The following is a 12,034-nucleotide window of genomic DNA, read 5'->3' on the forward strand; positions in this document are numbered from 1 at the left end:
TGTTTTATTTACATATACAGCCATGGGCAAAAGTTTTGAGAATGACACAAGTATTGGTTTTCACAAACTCTTCTGCTACAGTTGTTATGATGGCAATTTGCATATACTCCAGAATGTCATGAAGGTTGATCAGATAAATTGCAATTAATTGCAAAGTCCCTCTTTGCCATGACAGTGAACTTATTCCCACAAACAACTTTTTCACTGAATATCAGCCCTACCCCAAAGGGACCAGCTCACATCATGTCAGTGATTCTCTCGTTAACACAGGTGAGAGTGTTGATGAGGAGAAGGCTGGAAATCATTGTTCTTCATCTGTTAACCATGGTTACCTGCAAGGAAAATACTGGCAGTCATCATTGCTTTGCACAAAAAGGGCTTCACAGGCAAGGATATTGCTGCTAGTCAGATTGCACCTAAATCAACCATGTATCGGATCATCAAGAACTTGAAGGAGAGCGGTTCAATAGTTGTGAAGAAGACTTCAGGGTGCCCAAGAATGTCCAGCAAGTGCCAGGACCGTCTGCTAAAGTTGATTCAGTTGCGGGATCGGGCACAACCAGTGCAGAGCTTGCTCAGGAATGGCAGCAGGCACGCACAGTAAGACAAAGACTTTTTTTGAGGACGGCCTGGTATCAAGAAGGGCAGCTTCTCTCCAGGAAAAACATCAGGGGCAGACTGATATTCTGCAAAATGTACAGGGAAGTAGATAGAGAACCTCCTTTCTTCAAACTTAATTTGACAGGTACCACGCCCCTAACCCCTCCCCTGGCACTCCCAGATTTCCTTCCCTTTTGAATAGTGTTTATCAAATTAATATTAACTTTATATAATTTTTATATAAATTTTATAAGAAGTTGATATTAATGTGATCATCTTTATATACATTTTCTATAAAATTAGTTTTCATTGAAATAATGTGTTAGACAAACAGCCATTGAAAGACCATATGAACAATCGGTATAATTTAAATATAGCTATAAAAGTAAAAAACAGAAATCTTTTTTTTCTAGCAGTCTGCAATGCCTACAAACAAAAGATCCAGCCTTTTACGCCGCGTGGCTAACCAAAAAAAGTGGATGAAAAAGGCGTATTACACTGTATTAAACCCTGGCAGTTATAGCGGCCTTGATAAATATAAGGCAAATAAAGGTGCATTTAAAAGGGCTGATAATAAAAATGGCTACAAAAACAAGATACGTATACATTACATAAACCAGCTAGGAAAAACTATAAAAGGAATATGATCTGCGTATCGGATATAAATCAGCAATGGCAATGCGACTTGGTCTCACTCATAGACCTTTGCGAAGTACAACGATGGTTTTAAGTATATATTAACCATTATCGATATATTCAGTAAGAGAGCCTGGGCTGTAAGCCTAATGATTAAGACCGTTAATGTTTTTGAAAAATGATTCCAGCATGGTTGCATACCAAGAAGCTGCAAAGTGATCACTGTAAAGAGTTTCTTAACCTAATTCCTAAAAAAAAGTGTTAGAAATATACGATATGTATAATTTCACAACCAATAATGATTGTGAAAGCAACTGTTATAGAACACTTCAATAGGACTTTATGACCACGGATATGGCGCTATTTCACAGCGCAGAATACTTAGATATGTTTTACAGGACTTCATATACAGCTATAATAACATACCATAGAACGATTACGTGTACGCCGTGTGAAATTAATGCATCTAGCCCTTTTGAGTATTTTCAAGACGATGTACGGTGATTACTTTAAAAGTAATAAAATACAGCCGCGTTGAGCCGTCGGTGAACATATACACATCTCCAAATATAAGGATATTTTTCACAAAGCTTTTGAACAGAGGAAATATATGTCATACAGGGGTGCGAACACTAAAGGACTTAAGCCACTTTCAGGGTAACTCAATATGGAGCGAAAACTCAGTTTTTGCGTTAATATCGCACCTATGACGTCATTATCGCAGGTTTTAGTTTTACACCGTATTCAATTTCAAAGACTTTTTGCAGGTTCGAAAAGTCTTTGTTAAAAAACGGGGATAACTTTTCACCATTGAATAGGTGTCGAAAAAAAGTGCAGAATTGGGGTTTAGGGGTGCAGGCTTAAAAAAAATAGCCTGCACCCCTGGGATGACATTTAAAAAATAACTGTGTCAAAAAAAGTTGTAAAAAAAAATAGGGACACCCCAAAAAATGTATTTAAAAATTGGGGTGAAAAAAAAAATGGGAAAAAATTGTTTAACAATAGGGAAATAGGTTCAGGGCTATTCTGCAAGTATGCGGCAGGTGTATTCTAGAATAGATTTATAGCGGCAGGTGCACAAATGCAGAATTTAAAAAAAATTACTTTAGGGACATCAAAATATGCTAGTACCCATTTTCATGTACCCCAAATTTGATGGGACCACTTAAAAACCCGAAAATAATAACCTAAGTGCTCTTCTGCATCACTTCAATGTCGGGAAAAAAGCACCTGCTGCAGCTATTTAAATCCCCGACTTTCATTTGCAGGCTAAAACGGGGGTACCCATAGTGATCCCCCATGTTTTTACAACTTTAGGGGGCTCCTACAATTTTTTCCAGGTAAAATTATTTTTTTTTACGCAAATCCCACTTCGCCAGGTCCCGTTTTCGGAGATTTTATATTGAATACGGGGATAAAGCGGGCGCGCGCCCGATACTTTATCCCAGAAAAATCTCCGAAGTGGAGTGAAAAGTCCAGCATGGACTTTTCGCTCCCATACTGAATACCCCTCTTAATACGTTGATAGGTCTGTGCAGCGAAGCTATAACAGGCAGTTTTTACCCGAAGAGCTTCAAAGCATACCCAAAAACTATAATCGAATTTACAAGGTGGAAAAGATTTTAAAACATAAGACGGTCAGAGGTCAAAAATACTCATTAGTCAAGTGGCGCAAAATGTAACAGTTGGGTCGCTGCATCACATATAAGATATATAAACCGCAACAAACTCTAAACAAGGCATGCAATGGATGACAAATCGTTTTACATAACCTTACCCAGTAATGCATCAGCGGATGCTTTCCCACATAATAAGGTTTCTAACTACACAACAAAACTTGCAAAGTCGATACACTTAAATGGTGAATGGGAGGTAGCGCTTACTGAAATACAAATACCACACACTTGGAATACTTTGGATATACGTGATTGTAAAATGCAAATAACTAGGATGGACAGGATGCAGGTGTCACGAAGGTGTGCAATAAACCCGGTTATTATGAAACAATCGATGTGCTACTTGACGTAATCAACGCAGAAATTGTGCAACATGAATTGGAGTGTGGTTAAAAGCTATGGTACGATCCACTTGAACGCAGCGTATCCTTCAACAGTAAGCGGTTGTACCAGCTCACAGCCGGCGCTAAACTGACTAGAATACTGGGTTTACAACCTAAACTATGTTTTTAAAGCCATGGCTGGAAAACATAACCGGGCGATGGACAGTGCGAATACAGGCTTCAGAAAATGCGCAAGAGCAACTGCGCAGTCGTGCGGTTGGATTACTAGGACCGCTGCACTGTGACCTTTTTCACCAACGTAAACTAATTTTAAACGCTGTTGATCTGAAGATTAAACTCACCAGAAACAAAGACTCATTTTGCTTAATGTCAGCGGAAACGGATCCCTTTAAATATACAGCTCGTCGCAGCGTCCCTGTTTGTGAATTGAGTGCAGGTCATGCGGATTGGGCCTGCGCAGGCCCTTCAAAATGGCAACGCAAAATACGCTGCAAAGTAACTGAGTTTTTATTTGATCTAAAACAAAGAAAAAGTCCAGCGCTAGTTTGTAAACTATGTATTTAACCAAATATATATTGGATCATATAGCAACAATTATTAGAATCAACGAATACATATAAAATATGCTTGGATGAACATATATGACGATTAAGGTTTGACGTCCAAAACCTTAATAGGACAAAGTTACAAATATTCTCCCCACATTTTAGAGTCTCACATAGTCCTGACACAAGTGAGTTAAATATAATGGCTCCTCTATATGTAGCAGCTCATAGCCAAGCCGCAATATTGCTCTGTGTAGAAAATGCACTATGGGGTCTATTTACTAAGCAGTGTTAGGAGACAAAGTGATAAGGTGCCAGCCAATCAGCTCCTAACTGTCATCTCACAGGCTGTGTTTGAAAAATGACAGTAGGGAGCTGATTGGCTGGCACATTATCACTGTCTTATCACTTTTCACTCTGTCTCCTAACACTGCTTAGTAACTAGACCCCCTATATCTCCGTTGGTGCTGTTGGCTTTGCGGGCAGTAGTTAGGTCAGCTTCGTGACAGCACTTGCGGTCGCTGTTTACATAGATGATCCCGTGCTGGGTGACATTCAGGTAAGCTTCTGTGTCTCCAAGTTTACCAGAGGCTGGAGGTAAGAGAGACCACTTACAGTGCAGTATGCTCCTCCAAATTAAGGGGTCTAGTTACTAAGCAGTGTTAGGAGACAGTGAAAAGTGATAAGGTACCAGCCAATCGGCTCCCACCTGTCATTTTTCAAACACAGCCTGTGAGATGACCGTTGGGAGCTGATTGGCTGGCACCTTATCACTTTCTTATCACTTTTCACTCTGTCTCCTAACACTGCTTAGTAAATAGACCCTTAAGTCTGTTGTTGTATGGCACACACAGAAATGTGGAGTAGGCTTTAAATATTCATTGTCCAATATAGTCCAAAAGCTGTATAAGGTTCTCTAACCGGTTTCACATCCAGATGGAAGCTTTATCAAAGTGGATTTATATTGACTAGTAATAGTCTTATTGAGCTTACACAGGCTCATTTGTCTTGCAGCTATACATATATTTATTATTTGTTATTAGTGCCTCCCTTTTCTTTCTTGTTTTTATGATACCGAGTTGAAATTTGTGATCTCTGTTTTAAAAAATCGCATAGGCGGAGCCATGACCGGTAGACACCTACTGAGAATACCACACAGCCTTATTATTGAGAAATGCAGACATTTGTTATACGATTTCAATAACAGCGGTAACTATCTGTGTCTGGCGGCCAGCCTCTGCAAACTTCTGGACAAAGATATGTATATGTATATGGTTGTGTCCCAGGATGGCCTGAATATGCCCAACCCTGCTGTAATGACACTTTATTATAGGGAATACCTTGTGATTAATTCTGCAGAATACGACTACCCTAGCATCTATGCCCTTATTTTTGTACATCTTAAGGATTTGGGTATATGTTTATATGTATATGAATTTTTTCCTTGTTACTGATTTTTTTTCCTGTTATTCTACATATTCATAATAGGTAACAATTGACATCATAGATCAACAGCTATAATGTACCTTAATATATACGACCTACTAAAACTCTAAACCTACATGCCACAGCAGCATTTATCATAGCCAATAATGAAGTTATTGCTGCCTTTATGACACTTGGATACTAATCTCCGTGTCTTTCCTTTGTACCCTCTGGGATAGTGGCCATAGTACCACTATCCCACCTAGTGTTTAGACATACAGTGCATCCAGAAAGTATTCACAGCGTTTCACTTTTTCCACATTTTATGTTACAACCTTATTCCAAAATGGAATAAATTCATTTTTGTCCTCAAATTTCTACACACTATACCCCATAATGACAGCGTGTAGAAAGTTTTTTTGTGATTTTTGCTAATTTAATTAAAAAAACAACTAAGAAATCACATGTACATAAGTATTCACAACCTTTGCTCAATACTTTGTTGATGCACATTTGGCAGCAATTACAGCCTCAAGTCTTTTTGAATATGATGCCACAAGCTTGGCACACCTATCTTTGGGCAGTTTCGCCCATTCTTCTTTGCAGCACCTCTCAAGCTCCATCAGGTTGGATGGGAAGCGTCAGTGCACAGCCATTTTCAGACCTCTCCAGAGATGTTCAATTAGATTCAAGTCTGGGCTCTGGCTGGGTCACTCAAGGACATTCACAGAGTTGTCCTGAAGCTACTCCTTTGATATCTTGGCTGTGTGTTTAGGGTCGTTGTCCTGCTGAAAGATGAACCGTCGCCCCAGTCTGAGGTCAAGAGCGCTCTGGAGCAGGTTTTCATCCAGGATGTCTCTGTACATTGCTGCATTCATCTTTCCCTCTATCCTGACTAGTCTCCCAGTTCCTGCCGCTGAAAAACATCCCGACAGCATGATGCTGCCACCACCATGCTTCACTGTAGGGATGGTATTGGCCTGGTGATGAGCAGTGCCTGGTTTCCTCCAAACATAATGCCTGGCATTCACGCCAAAGAGTTCAAGCTTTGTCTCATCAGACCAGAGAATTTTGTTTCTCATGGTCTGAGAGTCCTTCAGGTGCATTTTGGCAAACTCCATGTGGGCTGCCATGTGCTTTTTACTAAGTAGTGGCATCCGTCTGGCCACTCTAATATACAGGCCTAATTGGTGGATTGCTGCAAAGATGGTTGTCCTTCTGGAAAGTTCTCTCTTCACAGAGGAATGCTGTAGCTCTGACAGAGTAACCATCGGGTTCTTGGTCACCTCCCTGACTAGGGCCCTTCTCCCCCGATTGCTCAGTTTAGACGGCCGGCCAACTCTAGGAAGAGTCCTGGTGGGTCCAAACTTCTTCCATTTACGGATGATGGAGGCCACTGTGCTCATTGGGACCTTCAAAGCAGCAGATATGTTTCTGTATCCTTCCCCAGATTTGTGCCTCGAAACAACCCTGTCTCAGAGGTATACAGACAATTCCTTGAACTTTATGCTTGGTTTGTGCTCTGACATGCACTGTCAAGTGTGGGACCTTATATAGACAGGTGTATGCCTTTCAAAATCATGTCCAATCAACTGAATGTACAGTACCACCGGTGGACTCCGAATGAGCTGTAGGAACATCTCAAGAATGATCAGTAGAAACAGGATGCACCTGAGCTCAATTTTGAGCTTCATGGCAAAGGCCGTGAATAGTTATGTACATGTGATTTCTTAGTGGGTTTTTTTTATTAATTTAGCAAAAATTTCAAAAAAAACTTTTTACACATTGTCATTATGGGATATTGTGTGTAGAATTTTGAGGAAAAAAATTAATTTTCTCCATTTTGGAAGAAGGCTGTAACATAACATAAAATATGGAAAGAGTGAAGCGTTGTGAGTACTTTCCGAATGCACTGTATATACATATTCTCTAGCTGTGCTTCCCTGACATTTCCACATTGAATGAGTTAATACCTGCAGATTTTCATTATAACTAGCCCCTGGGGTGTGTACACCCGGATATAATGATTGGGTCTAGGACTGCCTATTTCTATTATGCCACACATGATTGGTTGAGATTTCCCATAGGGAGAGGGATTTCCAAGCCATACTTCACTTTCGTGGGAACAAGCCCCGTCCCCGGCGAAACGTACGTCATCCATCCTGTTAGCGGCCGGGCACCATCCTGAGATGCGCTTCCAGTGCTTTCTGCACACATCACCGCACAGAGCCTCAAATACAGATATGAGTGGCCGGGCACCCACCAGGGTCATTACAGGAAGGAGCTTCCCGTCACTACAACCACTCGCCACGGTATCACAGGCACAGAACTGCCGCACTGAGCGCTAGCTGGGGTAACCCTGCAATGGACTGAGCTAAGTATCACTGGCTCATTAATAATTTTTCCAATAATCTGGGAATTCTTCCAGTGCTCTGATATCAGCGCCATGAATGTAATTGCACTGGTTATTATAATGTCTAATAGGGGAATGTGTTAAACGAGCATAGATCCCAGTACCTTTCCCCTCTTCTCTATGCTCTAGCAGCCTTGCCATTACTATCATATCCTCTACTTTTTGTGACACTGTGTTATCATATCCTCTACTTTTTGTGACACTGTTATTATCAAATCCTCCACTTTTTGTGACACTGGTATTATCATATCCTTCGCTTTTTGTGACACTGTGGTATTATCATATCCTGCGCTTTTTGTGACACTGGTATTATCATATCCTCCACTTTTTGTGACACTGTGGTATTATCATATCCTCCGCTTTTTGTGACACTGTGGTATGTTCATTGCCTCTGTTTTTCTGACACTGGTATTATCATATCCTCCGCTTTTTGTGACACTGTAGTATTATCATTTACTCCACTTTTTTTCACACTGTGGCATTATCATACTTTCCGCTTTTTTTGACACTGTGGTATTATCATATCCTCCACTTTTTGTGGCACTGTGGTATTATATCTTTCGCTTTTTGTGGCACTGTGGTATTATCATATTATGCTTTGGAGTTATCATATTGTCCCTCATTGATTAGAAATGTGATTAATGTTGTCTTTAGTGATTCGAAAATTTAGATACTATTTTTATCCTCAATGGACCTAAGAAGGCAAATGAATGAAATAGATCTGAGGAATACTGATACACATGTGCTATAGAGGAGAAATATATCTTCATGATACTTACAATTTTATGAAATCATCCTAATCCCAAACATTTGGTAGTTGAACTGAGCATTTGTTGTTATACCAATTATTTCATCTAAGTGGCGAATGGGATGATTTCCCATCTATTATCTACCAGTATAGGAATTATTGACAAGCGGACTCTGGCGTGAGAATGTGATATATTTCTTGTGTGCAACTGTGGACTAAGCAAGTGACATTGTTACAAATGTATTTTCTATGTCACAATGTGCCTACTATTCTAAATAATTGTTTTGTTCATTAACAAATAGATCATTGTATGAACTGGCTCTGGCATGAGCAATTGTGGCAATATTGAATCATTGCCTGGTTATTGTTATTTACTGTATAACATTCGCAGCAGGGCATGGAATTGCACCTAGGAGTATCATGATAAGGTTCTCCTTTTAAGTAATGAGTGTTTGATGTTTGTCCATCCTTATTTTAAGAATTATGAATAAATGTTACGTTTTATCAACGTTTAGATAACACAACAAGCAGTGCCCCCAAACAAGAGTCTTCTATTTTTTTATTTTACTTTTTGGTGACCTGAGAAATGTGTCAGTGACTAATGAATACACCTGTGCACCTGCTGGGTGACCTGGGAAATGTCAGTGACTAATGAATACACCTGTACACCTGCTGGGTGACCTGGGAAATGTGTCAGTGATGAATGAATACACCTGTGCACCTGCTGGGTGACCTGGGAAATGTGTCAGTGATGAATGAATACACCTGTGCACCTGCTGGGTGTCCTGGGAAATGTGTCAGTGAGTAATGACTATACCTGCTGGGTGTCCTGGGAAATGTGTCAGTGAGTAATGACTATACCTGCTGGGTGTCCTGGGAAATGTGTCAGTGAGTAATGAATACACCTGTACACCTGCTGGGTGACCTGGGAAATGTGTCAGTGATGATTGAATACACCTGTGCACCTGCTGGGTGACCTGGGAAATGTGTCAGTGATGAATGAATACACCTGTGCACCTGCTGGGTGTCCTGGGAAATGTGTCAGTGAGTAATGACTATACCTGCTGGGTGTCCTGGGAAATGTGTCAGTGAGTAATGACTATACCTGCTGGGTGTCCTGGGAAATGTGTCAGTGAGTAATGAATACACCTGTGCACCTGTTGGGTGACCTGGAAACGTGACCTGTGTGGGGCCCTGGGGGCCGAGCTTGGGAACAACTGGTCTAACAGGTTTAAATTCCGCCTTCAAATTTTTCACTTTATCTTGAATCTATGTCAGAGAATGTTCCCTATCTTTTATGAGTCATCAAAACCCTAATTAGACAGAGAGATAATCTGATGAGCAGTAACTAGAAAAGTAGCAGCCTTAATGTGCGTACACACTGGGCGATTAAAATGAGCGATTAAACAATTACGACATTGTAATCGTTCAAACGCTCAATAATCGTTCAGCAATCGTGCAGTATATTGTCGAAAACGACCAGTGACGTGCGCTCCCGCTACTCGTTTTCAACATCAATCATCACCTGAACATGCAGGCCAACCTGCCCATAACACAAGGTTGGGCATATTCGGGGATGAGGGTACCTGCACTGAACGACATATTGTTCAGTGTAGACACATTATCCCACTGCACAGGAAGATGAACGATTGGATGATTACAATGTTGTAGTCATACAGTCGTTCCTCTATCGTCTAGTGTGTACGCACCATTAGGGGTTTATGTATCAAGGCTGGGAGAGAGATACAATTATGAGAGATAAAGTACTAACCAATCAGCTTCAAATTTACATTTTTCAGGCTATGTTTATAAAATGATAGTTAGGAGCTGATTGGTTGGTAATGTACTGTTTTACAATTTTATCGCTCTCCAATCCTTTGATACATAGGCCCCTAAATGTTTTAGATAAATGTGTCACTTTTAACTGAAATAATAAAAAATGAGTAAAGAACTTGATAATATGTAGTAGAACTTTTTTTTCCAATTAGAAATTTAGATTATAAATTGACCAAAGAGCTGCTACAAAAACAGGAACAAGATTTCTTCTTTTCTTATGAAACAAATTGTGGTGAGCTAGAAAGACAGTGTATAGTGACCTGGACGCTGAATACAATAAGGACTTCACTGAGAGATAAAAGCAATAATGAATTTATTACATAAACAAAGAAATATAAAATCCAAATATTCAAAAAGTGGGTGAAAATATACAAGCATACTAGTCTTTGATGGGGATGCAGTCAGGAAGCCGACGGTCAAAATGCCGACCGCCGGCTTCCCGATTGTCAATTCCCGGCAAGGTACTAATGACAGGTGTCTGTTATTAGACCTACTCCGGGAGCCCGGCATACCGAACGAAGGTAAGCCGGGCACGGACAGCCGCGGTGGGGAGGATTAGGTTTTAGGGCTCCCGGGGGGACTTAGGGTCAGGCACCCCCCGGGAGGGTTAGGTTTAGGCTAGGAGAAGGGGGGGTTAGGGTCAGGCACCCCCCAGGAGGGTTAGGTTTAGGCTAGGGGAAGGGGGGGTTAGGGTTAGGCACCCCCCCCCGGGAGACTTAGGTTTAGGCTCCGGGGAAGGGGGGGTTAGGTAAACTTGCTTGCTTACTTTCTGTCACTTGACTAGACACTGGCTAGCCATTATTTTCAGTCCAGGCTAGGTTTGCACCTCAACTTCTCAAAAATAAAAGGGAGGAGGAGAGAGAAGTGGAGGAGAGAGCCGGGGGCAGGTGCGGGCTGCGGCATTGGAACCTGAAGCTACTGGCCTGGCACAATGTGAGAACAGTGACTGGCCACATAACAGCTACGGATGCCTAGAACCATGGATGCAACCAGCACAGTGGGATAGAAGGATGACTCTTTTGGCGACATCCTTCCTTTCATTTGGTGGACTCAGCGGCGCCCTGCAGGGGCCAGTGCCCTTAGGGAGCCAACTAATGGGAGTGCCAGCCCTTCTTACAGGTAGACAAATAACTATACACTGAAAGCTCCACATACCGGGCTACATTTAGAGGTGAGCTCTATGCCGATTTTCACGCAGGTGAGCGATTTTCGGTGACCTCTGCTTGCGTCACAGCCACATAGTGCACGCGCGGCAAATTAATTGCGATCGAGTTTACTGTGATGATTCACTCACAAATGATTGACAGGAGGAGACCATTTTGTGGATGGTAACAGGGAGTTCTGACAAAAATGAGGGTGAGTCGTGGCTGTTTCCTGGGCGTGTACTAGCCAGCGTCTGCGATCGCACAAGCAAAGCTCCAGTGTCTTGGTACTGTGGCCATTCTGAGTGACCATAGACTCGCTGGAGAAGTTGATGTTTTCAGGATCTGCGTCCAATGCTGCGTATGTGTACACAGTTGCGGCCAGCTGCAAGGGCTCCGGTGGGCGTCTTAATACAAATTCCACCAGCTGATGCATTAGCGGCAAAATTCGCATTAGCGTACAATTCTGAATCAGGCCCAATATTATAAAGACAGCCTGCTGGCTACAAATTGTCATGAGCAGGGTTTCCCGACATAGGGGATGACGGGTATTACTGTGAGGGCGCTGTGGCGTGGTCCTTCCGGTGGAGGGGCTGCTGTCTGGCGGCAGGCGTTGGCTGTGCAAAGTGTTCCGCAGGCACTGTATCATTCTAAGCCTGGTGGTGTTTC

This window comes from Taudactylus pleione, unplaced genomic scaffold, assembly GCF_031769625.1.
Source record: "Taudactylus pleione unplaced genomic scaffold, aTauple2 ptg000377l, whole genome shotgun sequence".
Lineage (NCBI taxonomy): Eukaryota > Metazoa > Chordata > Amphibia > Anura > Myobatrachidae > Taudactylus > Taudactylus pleione.